At 40.2% G+C, this 16,256-nt stretch overlaps 1 protein-coding gene across 2 annotated transcripts in view; it reads right to left on the reverse strand.

The window, feature by feature from the left end:
• Positions 1–4,334: 4,334 nt before the first annotated feature.
• LOC143882356 (Peptidase C78, ubiquitin fold modifier-specific peptidase 1/ 2) overlaps positions 4,335–16,256 on the reverse strand; it is a 38,234-nt gene continuing 26,312 nt past the window's right edge. Inside the window, exons 7-9 of one of the 2 annotated variants that reach the window (XM_077385911.1) lie at positions 10,829–10,946; positions 10,656–10,684; positions 4,335–4,579 (exon numbers count right to left, since the gene is read on the reverse strand). The gene's annotated coding sequence lies outside the window, so the exon portion shown is untranslated. The remainder of the gene's footprint in view (positions 4,580–10,655; positions 10,685–10,828; positions 10,947–16,256) is intronic. The other variant, XM_077385903.1, reaches the window with a different exon arrangement.

The raw sequence follows: 16,256 nt of genomic DNA on the forward strand, positions 1-16,256 counted from the left end.
TCAATTCAAGAAGTTATGTGCTCCTAGAAACCTGACGAAAAGGTTTTCTAGTAATCTTAGTTTGAGCACAAACCTCACACTTGTCAAAATATTTAACATATCTAAAGGTAGATTATAAGTTTTAGCAAGTTGGACCATTTTCTTATAGTTCACATGTCCTAATCTGTTATGTAACAACTTAGGAGCAAGCAAAGGTGAACTCACTTGACTAACAGTCTCATTTGCTAAACTCAATCTATACATACCATCTATCAAGAAGGATGTACACATGCCAGCATTGTCAAGCAAACCAATGAAAATCAAATTCTTTTGAATAGTAGGAACTACTTTAACAGCTTTTAAAGTTAGTATTTTACCTAAAGAAAGTGCCAGGTTCGCAGTACCAGTGTGAGTGACCTCTACATCTGCTCCACTAGCCACTGTAACAGTCTCCTTTACTTGGGTAATATCAGTGAGAAGTTTCTTTGAGTTGCAAACATGACAAGTGGCACCTGTATCTAACCACCACTCAGAAGAAGTACTGGCCTTTCCTTTGTCCAACATGGCAACAAAACTTTTAGGCTCAGCCTTATCTACCATCATAGTAGCTTGCTTCTGTAGTGTGTCAGATTTAACCTTTTTAGGTTGCCTACAATCTGCAGCAAAGTGACCCCACTTCCCACAGTTGTGGCACTTGCCCTTCTTCTTCTTAAAGAAAAGTTTTTTGGCCTCCAACTTAGGGGTATCACTTTTGGTTGACTTTGATGACTTAGGAAATTTCTTGGGATATATCACAGTGTTAGCAGCTGACTGTTGCTGTCTAACAATTTCCAAGTTATTCCTAGTTTTATTCTCATCTTCGATTCGAATGAATCATTTGAGATCATCCAGTCTCACTTGCACTTTCTTTCTGTACATTTCTGTTTTGAAAGAGTACCATGCAGATGGTAACTTGTATATAATTGCACCCACCAGAAAAGCATCAGGTAAAGGAATGTTATCATTGGCCAATTTAGATCTCAAAATTTCTAAATCAGATACTTGAGGAGTGATTTTCAGGTTCTCTTGGAACTTGAAATCCATGAATTTGTCCACAAGGTGAGTCTTGGACAATTCTTCCTCTTTCTTGAATTGAGCATCTAAATGATCCCAGATTTCTTTAGCAGTGCCAAATTTGTTGTAGGTTTCTGCAAGACGATCTGATAAACAATTTAATAAGAAGTCTTTGTAGAAATCCTCATCCTTTTTCCATTGAGATTCATCAACATCTTCTCCCGTATCAGCAAAGGTACTCAGAACAGTATAGAAAACATTTACATATTTCAAACTGAACTGAGTCTTTCGCTTCCAGGAACTGAAATCAGATCCGCCAAACGATTGAAGTTTGACCATCTCAAAGGGAATAGCAGTCTTTTCCATTTTATAATCACAAAAATAAAATAAATTGGAAAGAGTGCACCGGAGCTGAAGAACCAAATCGCGAAAGCCGAATCGCGAGGATCGAACCGAACTGCGCGAAAGCCGAATCGCGAGGATCAAACCGAACTGTGAAACCAAACGCGAAAAATGTTTGCTAACCCGAGAGCCAGCCACAATAAACAGCCACAACCCACGGCCAAATTGGGAGAAGAGAAACCCACGTTCAAAAAACACAAGAATCAGCCACAAGAGGGTTCGGCCAACAAAGATGGAAAAGAGCGTGCCTGCAAGATGGATTGCAGCCACCAAAACGACCCAAAAAAGGGGTTCGATTTCCACAGAAGATCTACCCAATTGATCAAGAAATCGAGAGTTTCAAAAATCCCCAAACTTCTGTGGGAGAGGAAACCCACCAACAAAAACAAGATTTTAGGCTTTCAAATGAGTTCTGTCACACAGAAACCCACACCCAATTGAGAGAGACCTGCAAGTGGGCGAGAGACCTGCAAGGAAGAAGAATTCTGAAAGAGGCTTTACCTCCACACCCAAAACTTGGTGAAGAAGAAACCCACTTTAATCTTCAAGAGAGCAACATATGTCTTCTTTTTGATCTTGTAGATCTTCCTCTCTCAAAAGCACAAGGACCACTGATGATGCACCAGGACCTTAGCAAAACCAATCACGCCTGCTGCTTCAAGATTGTTGGTGGCAGAGAGAAGAAAAAATAGAGAGTCGGTGGAACTTGGTTGCTTGAAGCATTACGTAGGTTGCATCTAAGTGGAATGCTAACACGTTGCCTCCAGCCCCTATTTATACAAAGTATAAATATTGAAGGGATAAGGATAAGAGAATAAGAGGTTATGGGCTTCAGCCCATATGGGCCCAGACACCTGGTCCATTATCTATGGGCTTATATTTGAACATATATCCAACAGGGCCCACTTCAGAGGATGCTCCAAGGCTTTCATTTGTTGGGCCCATAACATAAACAGGTGGTACCTCGTAGATTATCTCCATGGGATGATCCTAACCCTCGGATCTACAGAGGTTTCTATAATGTACCGTCCCTCTACAGATTAGAGGGTTAAGATTATCCTATGGAAATGATCTATGGTGTACAAGTGGATGTTGGATTCAGATTCCTATGTTGCTTCCTTACTGCCATCCCATTGATGGGATGAATGTGCCTTTGGGGAGCGATAAACCCCTGTATAGCTTAAATCAAACCCCGTATGTCTCTTTCTCTCACATCTCCATTTATCTCTGACCTTTTGTTTTGGGTATATATGCTTTTTAATTGAGAACTGTCATCATCAGAAGGAGGAGAGTGATATTGCCCCCGCGTAACAGAAATCGTTAACTTTTATGGGTTTCGACTTGACGTTTGCTTCTCCACCCTTTCATAAAAGTAACGAAAACTGTTAGGCCGATATCACTGCACTAGAATGATCAACAGTTGGTTTTTTCTGGGGAAATAATATCAGCACAACCTTATTTTGATATTTTCATTGTCTTTTAGCATCTAAGCTGTCCAAAGGTTATTATTACATTTCCCAGAAAGTTCTCACGAGCCAATTAAAGAAGCAAAGACAGCTGGGCATGTGTAAATATCAAAATATGGTTGTGTTGATAACATTTCTCGGTTTTTTTTTTTCTTCTAACTTTTTTTGTGTTGATGTTGGCTTTTGGCTTAAATTTAGATTTGGGAATTGCTAGCGTCCATCGCAAAAGGCATTTCACGTAAGGGCGGAGCCACATATAGCGTGGGGTGGCCACAGCCCCCCCAAGGATTTGCAAAATCCCTACAACACAAAAGGGTTTTACCAGCGTTTATGAGCGCCGTTAAAAGTAAAACTATAATTACGGTAATGGTAAGCGGCCTCCAAAAAATTATTCCGGCCCCCAAAGTGTAAATTCCTGGCTCCGTCCCTGATTTCACGGCTGGTCTGTTGCACTTCAGACCAAACACCTCGTGATTGGAGACAACAACTTTTGTCTCCATTCACGAGGTGGCTGGTCTGTCGTGCGACAGACAGCCGCGAAAAGCCTTTTGTGATGTACCTTAGCAAATCCCTATACCATCTCTACCGTCCAATGAATGCGCATGCCCGTGGGGCTGGTAGTGATTGACAGATTGCTTTTAGAAGCTCAGCAAAAGGATGGAACTGTGGAAAAGTCAAATTGGTTAGACGGTTGAGATCTATCGGTTAGCACAATGAGATGGGTCATACATGCGAGCGCTGGATGCATACCAAGGCGGCACCTAAAGTTGGTCATATACCGGTGCATACATTTTCGTAACAGGTTATTGGTTAGGTTGAAAATGCCAAATGAAAACATATAAAACGTTGTAGAGGTGGGTTGGATCCGAAATTCTGAGATTTTATACGTGTGGCATATAAGCCTCTTTTTTTTCAAAAAGTAATGTACGGCTCACTCAATAGGATGATCCAAACCGTCCATTTTGTTGGGCTACAACGTAAACAGGTTGTGTCCCAAAATCATTTCTATGGAAAGATCCTAACCCTCCGATCTATAGTGGGACTACACATTCTATAGATCAAGGGGTTGGGATGATCCCATGGAAATGATTTTTGAGGCACAACCTATTAGGAAAGTTGCCTTGTTTCCCAAGTCATAAGTAGGAAGCAAAAGGTAAAAATAGAAATAAGCATTTTAGGTTTTAGGGAAGGGCGATTTCCACCCCTAGGCAGTACGCATTCGCCCCCCCCTTTTAATGTGATTTGACGCCGAAAAGAGTTAAAGTTGCCCACTGTTCACGTTATAAGGGGGCGAATGCAAACTGCCGCGGGGGGGGGGGGGGGGGGGGCGCAAAAATATCATTGTCAAGCGCCCAGACCAAGTTCCAGTTTAGTTACGTAGCAGCGCCACATATTCTCATAGACCTTGAATACGTAAGGCATTTGAAAGAACCATGCAATAAAACAGAGCAACTAAATTAACTAATCGATGAATAAATGATTAACTAGCTGTCAGGGTTTTAAATGTGGAAACTAAGATCCCTTTGTCCAATGGACTCCATCAATCAAACCAAATGAAATATTAAGGTTTCCTACTAAAGCTACTGTCTCAAATGAACTGAATAATAGAAAATCTCCTAAATGTGCGCCGTTGGTCACTCCCAAAATCCCGCATATCAACGCATCCTACTGTTCTTCACCTGTAACATAGAATACGTGGAATGAGCTAACGCCCAGTGACATAAACAAGTCTACATAATTAATGAATACTAATAATTCCATTAGAAATAACCGAATAATTGGCATGCAAGGCAATAACTGTAACTAGCATAGCAATCTATCTAGCAACTGTGATAACTGGCATAAACATGTAACCACTGTATTTGAAACTGAAAATCTGTAATTGTGACAGTAACTGTGCTTGATTTCCCAACGAATCACTTATTTTGGCTTTTTGACCCCATATTGTAGGGCCATTCACGTTAATGCTATGCCATCCTAAGGTGCTGCTAAATGGAAGGATCTTATCAACGTCCATGAATTCACCCCTAACCACAACTCATCCGCTGATTCTTCAACATCAGTCGGTTGTGTGGTGAGACTAATATTGCTAGACTACGTAATCAACGGAACCTGCCTACTAACTTGTAGGAAGCTGAATCACAACGATCTCGTACAGGATTACACCCCCGAAAACACTGCGTAGGGTGGAACTCTCGAAAATACTGCGTAGAGCCATTACTGCGGCTTCATCCGTGACCTTCCTTCGACCGCCTAGAAAAGTCTCACGCATGGACAATCATGACATACACTTCGTTTCAAGGGACATTGACTGTTGCATCTTCACTCGAACAATACTATGTCCTGATGCAAATCTGTGACCATAAAAGTCTAACTGACATATACATGCAATAGTGGATCCGAACTAGGATTCACACTACACCGTGAATATTGACCCTCGTATACACTAACACAGTCAATATCAATCATAGTCTATCAAGAACATGTATAAACTTTGCATGAAAATCATATTCAAGACTTAGAATAACTGTGGTAGAACGAGTCTACTCGATATTGGTTTGATTTGTTTCCCACGAAATAACTCATTCGATCACTGTGCAGTATCACCTACAATCCAAATTAACCCTTGATTAACACTTTGGATTAATATCTAGGTCATTCGGGGCTAATCTGTGCCCTCAAAATTGATCGGCAAAACATTCCCCAAATCGACCCCAAATAGTGTGTTCGGGCGTCCAAACCACCTTTTTGGGCGTCTCTAATATTTTTCCCCCTCTGGCAATTCTCGGATATGTGTCTTCGGGCGCCCGACGGTTACCCTTCGAGCGTCTGAGGACCTCTTCAGACGTCTGTTTCGGGCGTCCAAATTTCTAGAGTTGGGTTTTTCCAAAACCCGCGAGATTGCTGTTTTTTCGTTGGTTGTCACCCGAAAACCTTTCCTTTACCTCATCTTTAAGAGTAATAAACAACTTGATAGATTTTCTTTTTTATTCTTTATTCGATTGGGGCATCAATGCGAAACAACAACGAAGATCTTCAGAAAATCAATTCCTACGACCCTAATCCATGGTTATTTACTCGAGGAATACAAGATTTTGTTGGAAGGGTTTTCACCTCAGGTGCGATTGCTACGCGTAGCGGAACTAGAAATCGCGTAAAATAAAAACTTTCTTCGATTTTGCCCATTAACCCAGGATCCTAGAGAACTAGATGATCATATGGTGACTGAAATAGACATCCAAAGATCAATACTTGCCCAAAGTAACGAATTATGCTGCTTGATCTACTCCTCGAATATCCGCGCACGTTCTCAACGTCGCGAATCCGCAAGTTGAATCAATGGATTTCGGTTCTTTTGCACAATTGGAGATGGAATGACTTATTCCAGCAAGAAACTGATACAAATTAGTCTTTTAAGTTGAGAGAAACAATTTATCTTTTGAAATCTTTGTCTAATTCTATCAAATAGAACTAGTTTTCCTATAGAGAGTGTACAGAGAGAATCTAGTAAGAGACTACAGAGAGGGAATTCCAAAATTTTCAATTTAGGATGAGTTGGGATCATCAAAATTCGACCAAGGGTGTCTTTAAATAGGTTTAGGTGGCAGTAGTTGGTTTGGATATTGATTCCCTAAAATTTCTCTCCTTAATCATATCCTATGTTGAGTTTTCTCATGAAATAGGATTACAAAGACCAATAGTTTGCTCTTGTTTGAAGGTAGGTTATCTTTTCCTAACTTTTTGGAGATGTATTCTTCGAAAATATCTCTCAAAAGCTAGATCCTAAACTGTAGGAAACAAATCCCTAATTTTTAGGATAATTCACCCCATGGCCGAATTCTCTAAGATAATTCACCCCCTGTAATCTCAAATGTATACAGGATAATTCACTACCCTTCTGTAATGTCAACTACATACAGGATAATTCACCACCCTCTCATTAATTAATATATTAAATATATTAAATCCCATCCAATGGGAATAGAAAAGGCTCCAATGGATTTCTAAATTCCTTTTAAACATTTCCAACGTTTATTCTCCATCAGATCAAATCTGTAAGTGCTTATAGATAAAATGTGAGACCCTCATTCATAAGAATGTAATCGGGTCATTCGAGTTATGAGTGGGATCGTTGCAGGGATTCGACGATCGATCCTGCAAAACCCAATAGTGGGCCCCACTACGATCTTGCTCTGTAGTTAAAACTACAATCGCATTGAGTCAGTGGCCTCCATCGAGACATAACCCTGAAGATGACCGTCAAATAATCTTACCCTTAACCACATCTAGTATGTGCAAGTCCCTTAACCACCCTGAAGATGACCTACATCTACCGAGTTGTGTCCTACGGGGGTGGACACCTCTTACCTCATGGGCCACTCATGATATACTATTCCAGTCAAGCAGTGTAAGCCTCATAAATGCATTTGCAAAACTATTAAAACTTTTTAATGTTTCAAAACCTTCTATCAAATCCACCCGGCCCAGGTATTTTAATAGGCCTACCGCTCTGACTGAAATTGTAGATGCCTTCCCTAGAGTTTAGGGCAGAAAATTCTATGTTGAGTATCCCTATTGATCTCGAGGGTTTGTCCTAGGATCCGGTACTATGTGAATGTGGCTCTAAATAAGAACCACTATAAGATACACTGAAACCTTAGAACGGGCTCATAGACCAATATGACGCCTTAGGTCAAAGGACATGTAAAGGGTCCTGTCTGGTAGAACAACCTTATAATCTCATACCCACAGGTTGTTCTAATGTGATCCTATTCAGTGCGCGATCCAATCATTGCACCAACTCTTCTTACTTAGGGTCTACTACCCAGATGACCGAGATAAGTCATCTCACGACACGTGCATGCAGGCAAGGATGGTGCTAGTTGTATACAGGAAGAGATGTCCGATCTCAGCCCCAACCTAGAACTATTAAGGTCTGCAAAGAACCAGAATGACATATCTCCCAGCTCCCTTGGATCTGTGGATTCTTGAGCATGGCATTCCTACTTTGCTACCTACGGACGAATATGTGTCATAAAGTAAGCACATCACATACATTCTATTGAATGATATCTATAATATGTCATGAAATGAAACTTTATTGATACTTTAATTGAAAGGAAATATAAACTGCACTGACTTTTAGGGCACTAACGCACAGATTTTCACCTCGAATCTATGGTTGTTTGTTCCAATCCAACAAACCCTGGATTAAACTTTTAATCTTCCCCTCAGGAGATCTTGGATCTCGGTAGAGAGTAGAATTAATTATAAAATTAAGTTCTACATACCTTTAGAAAACGATTTACCCAAGCTTTATCGCTCTTCTCCTTCCTAAACTCTGAGAACTCCACACGTTTTCTCTCTTAGGGTTGGAAATTCTGATTTTTGTGGCTTAAGTGTGTATTTATAGACTCTTGTTAAGACTCCTAAAGTAGCAGGCTTTTAGAAGCCCTAATTTATTCCAACTAGGAAACTAATTAATCTCCCTTTACTTTATTAAATAAAATTTAATTATTTTCGGGACAAAAATACCCCCCAAAAAAACTTTCCAACGTTTTGAGGTATTTCAATCATCGCCCGAAACATAAGACATAAAACCAAAAAGCCCTCTTCACCGACTTGTGTGTGAGGACAATGGCTAAAGAAGGCTTGTGTGGGAGAACATGAGAGTGAAGTGAGAAAAAGGGAAAGAGAGAAGAAAAAAGAGAGAAGGGAAGACAGAGAGAAAGAGAGAAGAGGAAGAACAGGTTTTCTTGGGTTTTCTCTTGGGGATTTTCCTCTAGAGTTCTCTTGGGGTTCTTCCTTGGTTTTTCTATTGGGTTACTCTCTTGCACGGTCTTGGGTTGAGAAGAAAGGAAAGGGTTGTGGGTTTGGGTTAAATCCATTGTAAAACTTGTATATTGTTTTTCTCATAGTGGAAGATCGTGTTTCTTTCCCGTGGAGTAGGCATGGCCGAACCACGTAAAATCTTGGTGTTCATTTTGTGGATTGTTTGTTACTTTAATTTTTCTAATTAATTTGTGCGTGATCAGATTGTTTTACCCGGCGAATTTTCTCAAGTGGTGTCAGAGCTGTGGTTGGAGCGATCGTCGAGGCCGGGTGGAGTGATCGTGGGCATTGTTGTTGGATTGCGACCAGAGCAATCTTTCGGATAGAAAGATTGTCCAAGAAGATTCTTATTCGAGGTGGAGCGCTACATCGAGAAGTGCGGAGTAATCTGAGATCGGAGTAAAATCAAGTTCTAGCCAGTTCAACATCAACAAGTTTGACGGAAAGGGCAGTAACACCATATGGCATATGAGGGTGAAGGACATCCTAGTTCAATAAGGATTGGCTAAAGCGTTGAAAGGAAATGATGGGAAGTCGGAGAAAACGATGGATGTCAGGTGGGAAGACATGGAGTTGAAGGCAGTCATCACGATTCAATTATGTCTGGTAGATAACGTTATGTTTAACGCTATGGAAGAAGATGAAGCACCTAAGTTATAGGAGAAGTTGGTAAAGCTTTACATGTCAAAAAGCTTGGCCAACCGATTGTATCTGAAGCGGTAGTTGTATGAGCTGAAGATGCACGAAGGTGAGAATCTTTCAGAACACATTACGGTGTCAATGGGCTTGTGGATAAACTCCAGAAAGTTGATGAAAAATTGAAGGAGGAAGGCAAGGCCCTATTACTTCTTACCTCGCTTCTTGATTCATATGATAACATGGTGATGGCTTTATTGTATGGTAAAGATACGATAAAGTTCGAGGAAGTCACGCGTCACTCTTATCGAATCAGATGAGAAAGAAACCTGTTCTTGGTGGAAGTGAGGGGCATGAGTTTGTTGTTCATGGTGGGAATCAAAGAGGAAGGTGATCTCACAGGGGATCAATAAAAGGCAGGTCAAGATCTAGGGTCAGCGGAAAGGGTGTGCAATGCTACCGTTGCAAGGAATATGGAACTTAAAATTTATTTAGGAGGCCATGTTTGGATTGCCAGAATTATTTTCTTGGGAATTTTTTTTCTTTCCATTGAGACGCAGAGAAATGATATGATTTTGGTAATTTAGAAGGACATTCTTACAAATTGAAGGTCACTGTATGTGAAAATTGAAAAGGGTCAATTCAAGTTATCTCTCGAGTCGGGTTCAACCCGAAAAAATTCTGGGTCAGATTGTGTTTTGAGTTAGGGGTGGACATGGTTCGGGTCCAACCCGAAGAAGCGAACAGAACCGGCCTATTGGGTTTGGTTTGGTTCAGTGTTGAAAATATGTAGTTCGATTCTGGGTCCAAAATTTTGGAACCGTCAGTTTTCGGTTCGGTTGTGGGTTTGGGGTCATGGGACCTAGAACTGAACCGAAGATATATATATATATATATATATATATATATATATATATATATATATATATATATAATTTTAGATTTTCAAATTTAAGCAAATACTAGTATTCCGGCCCATGCTATGCATGGGTGCAAAATTGTGGCCCCACCCAATAAAAAACATTGATGCAGTTTATAGTTCTTGTGTTTGCCAATCAAAACATCCTTAATCCACTGGATCTATCGCAAAAAAATGACAGAAGTTAAGCATGATATATATGAAATAACAGTGCAAGAAAGAAATTGAAGCTCATAATGCCACTGGAAAAATAGAGTAATGAACCCAAACAGATGACCCACAAAACCAAAACTATGTGAATCGAAGTATGGACAACCCATTTATAGGAACCATAGAAAGATTGGGCAACCCATTTAGAGAATCCATACCTGAAAACCACGAACAACAAAACTTCTCCCTGAGATCAAAATCAGCATTTAACATTTGATGGTGAAGGTGTCAGTGTCACCAAATCTTAAAATTGACTAATGGAGGATGATATTTATGATTTAATCAATATATTTCAAGCATTGGATCTAGTTGGAAAAGCAACAGGACTCACATTCATATGGCCAATTGAAGAAGCGTGAAGCACACTGTCTGGATATTGTTCCATTTGATAAAGCCAAGAAAAAATGGTAAAACTCAGCAGGATTTTCTTCATTCCTTGTTGCTCGTCTCTGCCAAAACAAATTACCAAGCAAGAATTGTCCCTGGTTATTAGTGAAACATGTTTTCAGCATCCGTAAAAAAAAGTCACAAAGATACACCAAGAAAGACGGCAATAAAAAAATAAATCATGGACAGAGAGAGGAAGGGGAGACTCAAGATACAATAGATTTGATTTTTCCTTTCCCCCATGATTAAGTCGAGCAGTAATTTCCATTTGAGACGATTCCATTTTTTGAATAGCAGTTTTTTAAGGAATAAATTAGCATGAAAACTAGTTGAAGGGAACTGTTCAATTTTTTCCCTCTGTCCAACCATTATTTCCATTTAAAACAATTTGATTATTTTGAATACCTAGTTTTGAGCGATAAATTAACGTTAGTAGAAAACCGAATTGAAGAGAAATTGTTTTAGTAGTGGAAAGCTCGGCTGTTTAGGGATACACTATTGGCAAAACTAAAATAGTTGCAGGAAACGATTTTAGTTAAGGCCTATTTTAGTGGGAGGATGAGCACGGAAACTGCTTTAGTAATGGCAAATCCGGATTATGTGGACGATATTATTATCACTGGCAGTAATTTAGGGGGTATATAGAAATTGAAGACATTCTTGCATAAAGAATTCTCTACTAATGATCTGGGTCGCGTAATGTAATTTCTTGAGATAGAGGTGGCACGTTCTTCTCGATGCCTCTCTCTATCACAAAGGAAGTATGTGTTGGATTTATTAGAAGATACAGGAAATCTTGGAGTGAAACGTGCATCTACACCCATGGATCCTAATGTGAAGTGTATTCCTGAAGATGGGGACTTGTTGGATGACCCTGGCAGATATAGGAGATTGGTTGGGAAGCTCATATACCTTACAGTTACTCGTCCTGACATTTCATATGTTGTACGGGCAGTTAGTCAGTACATGAGCTCTCCACGTACCTCTCATTGGGCTGCAGTAGTCCAGATTCTCAAGTACTCGAAGGGTGCTCCAGGAAGAGGCTTGTTGTTTAAGAGGCAAGGTCATATGAGAATTGAAGGTTTTTCTGATGCAGATTGGGCAGGATCTCTAGCAGATAGGAGGTCGACTACAGGATATTGTACCTTTGTAGGAGGGAACTTGGTGTCATGGCGAAGCAAGAAACAAAACGTCATAGCCAAGTCCAGTGCTGAAGCTGAATATAGAGCCATGGCACATACGAGTACATAGGTTTTCTGGCTGCGCTCACTATTGTTTGAGATTGATGTTGTTCCCTCTTTCCCTTCTAGGTTGTATTGTGATAACAACGCTGCCATACATATTGCTACCAATCCGGTTTTCCATGAACAAACGAAGCATATTGAGGTGGACTGTCATTTTATTCGTCAGAGAATCTAGAGAGGAGAGATATCCACAGTCTTCACTTGATCCGTATATTAGCAATCAAATATGTTTACAAAGCCTTTAAGCAAAGCTAAGTTGAGTGATATTTGTAACAAGCTTGGAATGTATGACATATACTTTCCAGTTTGAGGGGAGTGTTAGAATATGTAGAATGCCTAAGGCATAACTGTCTTTGTACTATCCTCTTGTTATTATAAATACACGTGTAAGGGGGAGACATCCCTAACTTGCACAAACCCTTTCTCTCATTCTTTCTCTCTAACACAAATAGAGGAGATTCGACAGCTAATAAATTGAGTTTTTTTTTCCTAGTGAGAGAGTGGTTCTTGGGGAAAGGGAAGGAGTTTCCCTGAGATTTCCTCCATGGATAAGAGCTTGGAGTAAAGTAGAAGCAGATCTTGAAGTAAGATCCACCTCCTTTCTCTTGTTCTTCCATTTATCCTTTTGTGCATCACTAGCAGCCTAGTCTTGCACATGCACCTAGATCCTTGTTTAGATCTACCTTCCTAGCAATCTAGCAACTTAGATCTATCCCCACACATCACATATTCATAGATTTATCGTTCATAATGATTTTTACCTGAGAATTCAAGTGGAACAAAGCTGTCCGTCATGTGTTTTCCTAGATGAAAATTTTAATCTGGAGAAGATTTTTATGCTTGCTGCCACGACTTTTGTCCAGCTTAATTCCCTTGACATTTTTGCTGAAATGTCGTGGAAAACTCTTCCTTGAATTCCAAATCAAATAAATCTCGAAAGCCTCATCCAAATTCTTTGGATTCTAGTTGCAAATTTAGGAACTAGCAAGCTAGCTCACTAAATTATGCATTTGCAGCCATAAGCAAGTTGACTGCTTATTTGAGCCAATTTCTTGATTCAATTCTACAAATATTGTGCCTAATTCACACCCGAATTTCCTCCTCCATAGATCTACAAGATCTACTAAGGTTTGGCTCAGATCTAATAAAAAATTATAGATCTAAGGCCACAAAGTTTCAGGTTTCAATACTTAAACCTGTAGGATTTTAAATCCTTTTAACTTTACTTGCTTCCTCTAGCTTCCGCAGTTCCGCTGTGGTTTCCTTATGCATCAGGTAGGCTATAAGAAACTGGTTGGATCGGACCCCTAACGGGATGATGTGCTGATGTAAATCTATGACAACAAAGAAAAAGAGAAAGAATATACAGGAAAGATTAAGAACAAGAAAGATCATAATCAAGAAAGATTTAAGACGGGTAAATGATAAAAGTAGAAAAGAGGAGCGGTTTATGAACCTGTTGAATAACATGTATTAGGGGTAGTTTAGTCATTACTTGTTAGAGAGAGGGTATTATAGTCATTGTACTTGATTGCCCTAGTTGGGCCATATATATACATCATTTTACATAAGAGCTCTAGTGGAGACTCTCCATATCTCCATTCCTCTTCTTCTTCCTCTCTTCAAACCCTATCTCCATTTCTAACATGGTATCAGAGTGAAGATGCATGGGAAAGGAAAGAATGAAGAAGAAGAGTCTATCCATCACCTTTTCCAATCTCTCTCTCACTATCCCGCGGGCCATGGTTTCTTTTTTTCAGAAAACCCTAAAATATCTCTCCCTAGGTCTCCTTTCCTCTTTTCTCTCCTCCTTTTACTCTCCACTCTATTCCACAGATCTCTCTTGCACTCTACTTTTTTTCCCTTGCCGTATCTCCTTTCCCGTAACCCCTTCCCGCAACCCAACCCAGTTTTGGGTTGCCGTAAACCCAGCCCCCATATTCCCTCTAATATCACCCAAAATCCCCAATGCCCATCCCAAATTCCTTTATTTTCTCTTTTCTATATTTTTGGGTTTAGATCAAAACTCAACCTCAAATCCATTATTCCTTCTTTACAACTCTCAATCTTTACTTTCTTTCTCTTTTGAATTCCTCATAAACCTATTTTTCTCTTTTCTATAATTTTTGGCCTCTTTGGCTCTCCACTCAAACATCCCAATCTCAACTTACAATCCCAAATCCCTTTTTAGACAATACTTCCTCACCACCACCCCATTTGGGTAAGCCAAATGGCTCCCAATACACCCAAACTCCCTCCAAATCTCTTTATTTTCTCTTCCTTTGGGTTGTTATCCATAGCGCACACCAAGTGTTTGCTGAAATGTCCGAGAGAGCTATGGTGTGATGGAAGTCTTCTTTTGTAGTTGTTGGTGTTGTTTATTTTCTTTTGTTTGCTTATGTTGTCTTCTTGTCATCTCTTATTTCTTTCTTTCCATTGTCTTCTATGACATTTGTATTGTTTGTGTTTTTCTTTGTTCTTTATGTTCTTATTCAAGGCGCACACCAAGTGTTTGGTGAAATGTCCGAAAGAAGTGTTGCGCCTTGCTTGTCATCTTTTCGTTGCAAGATGAAGGCATTTGGCTTTAACTTGAGGGGGAGTGTTCTCATGTAGTTCTTTGTGTCTTTTTTTTAGGGGGCGTGTTGTCTTTTTCTTAGTATTGTCTTCTTGAGAGGGAGTGTTAGTGTTGTCTTAGTATTTTTTACTTGGGGGAGTGTTGCTCTTTCTCTTGTGGTTGTGTCTTTTCTTGAGGGAGAGTGTTATCGTCCTCTTTTTATGTTCTTCGTTTGTCCCCTTGGTGATTGTTATCATCTTCCTTATTGTATTTTCTTGTCTTGTCATCTCCAAGCTCATGTAGTTTCGCTCGAAGGGGAGTGTTGTTGTGCTCCTAGTCAATCTTTGTCTTCTCCGCCTTATGCCTTATCTTACTCCTCCTTTTATGGGCGATGGCTTCCATATCCATCGTTGGTCGACTCTCTTATAGGCGACGGTCTTTTCCCGTCGACCTCTCTTTTCCGGGCGATGGTTTCCCCATCGTTGGTCGGCTCTTTTCAGGAGACGATGTTCATGTCGTCGACCTAATCTCCAGGCGATGGTGTCCCCATCGTTGGTTGGTTTATCTTTTCCCTCATTTTCTTCCTATCTTCAGGCGACGATGTTCATGCCGTCGACCTTGTCACCAGACGATGATTTCCCCATCATTGGTTGGTTATCCTCTTTCATTCTTCTTATCTTTTCAGGCGACAATGTTCATGCCGTCGACCTAATCTCCAGACGATGGTTTCCCCATCGTTTGTTGGCTACCCATGTTTCTCTCTCTCTCTCTCTCTCTCTCTCTCTCTCTCTCTTCCTTTCTCTCCAAGCGACGGTGTTCCTGTCGACCTTGTCTCCAATGGTTTCCCCATCGGTTGTTATCCTCTTCACTTGGCATTTTGCTACTTCGCCGATGTTTATTGTGCGCACCCATTGGTGTGCTCCCTTTTTTTGCTCGATGGATCGTTGTTATTCCCCTGCCGAGGTGCCTCAGTTCGATCCTTCATGGTTCTAGACTTATTGTCGGGTTCTCCTTCAAGGGGAGACCCAGTTGTGCTTGCTCTCGCCGTTGTGCTACCTCAGGGGGAGCTGCTTTTTTTTATGGCCATAGATCTCGATGATGTTCATGGTGGCCTTTGTCTTTTGTTTATATTTTTCATTATGTATGTACCACACCAGCTTGACGACGAGTGTTATACCAAGCTGAATGTGTATGAGCTTATTGTACTTTTTTAGTTGTTGATGTAGTTCTTTGTAACAAGCAGGAGCTTCATCGTATATACACTTAGCTTGAGGGGGAGTGTTGAATAATATGTAATAGGGGTAGTTTAGTCATTACATGTTAGAGAGAGGGTATTGTAGTCATTGTACTTGGTTGCCCTAGTTGGGCCTTATATATACATCATTTACATGGGAGCTCCCTAGTGTAGACTCTCCATATCTCTATTCCTCTTCTTCTTCCTCTCTTCAAACCCTAACTCCATTTCTAATAGAACCCAACCGGAAATGGTGAAGAAAGAAACAGAAGGAAAGAGAAATGAAACTGGACAGAAAGGGATGTGAGAAGAAAGAGGAGAGAAGGAGAAAATGATACAT

The sequence above is a fragment of the Tasmannia lanceolata genome, unplaced genomic scaffold, assembly GCF_043159265.1.
Source record: "Tasmannia lanceolata isolate RefF3 unplaced genomic scaffold, GAP_Taslan_0.1 ptg000002l, whole genome shotgun sequence".
NCBI lineage: Eukaryota > Viridiplantae > Streptophyta > Magnoliopsida > Canellales > Winteraceae > Tasmannia > Tasmannia lanceolata.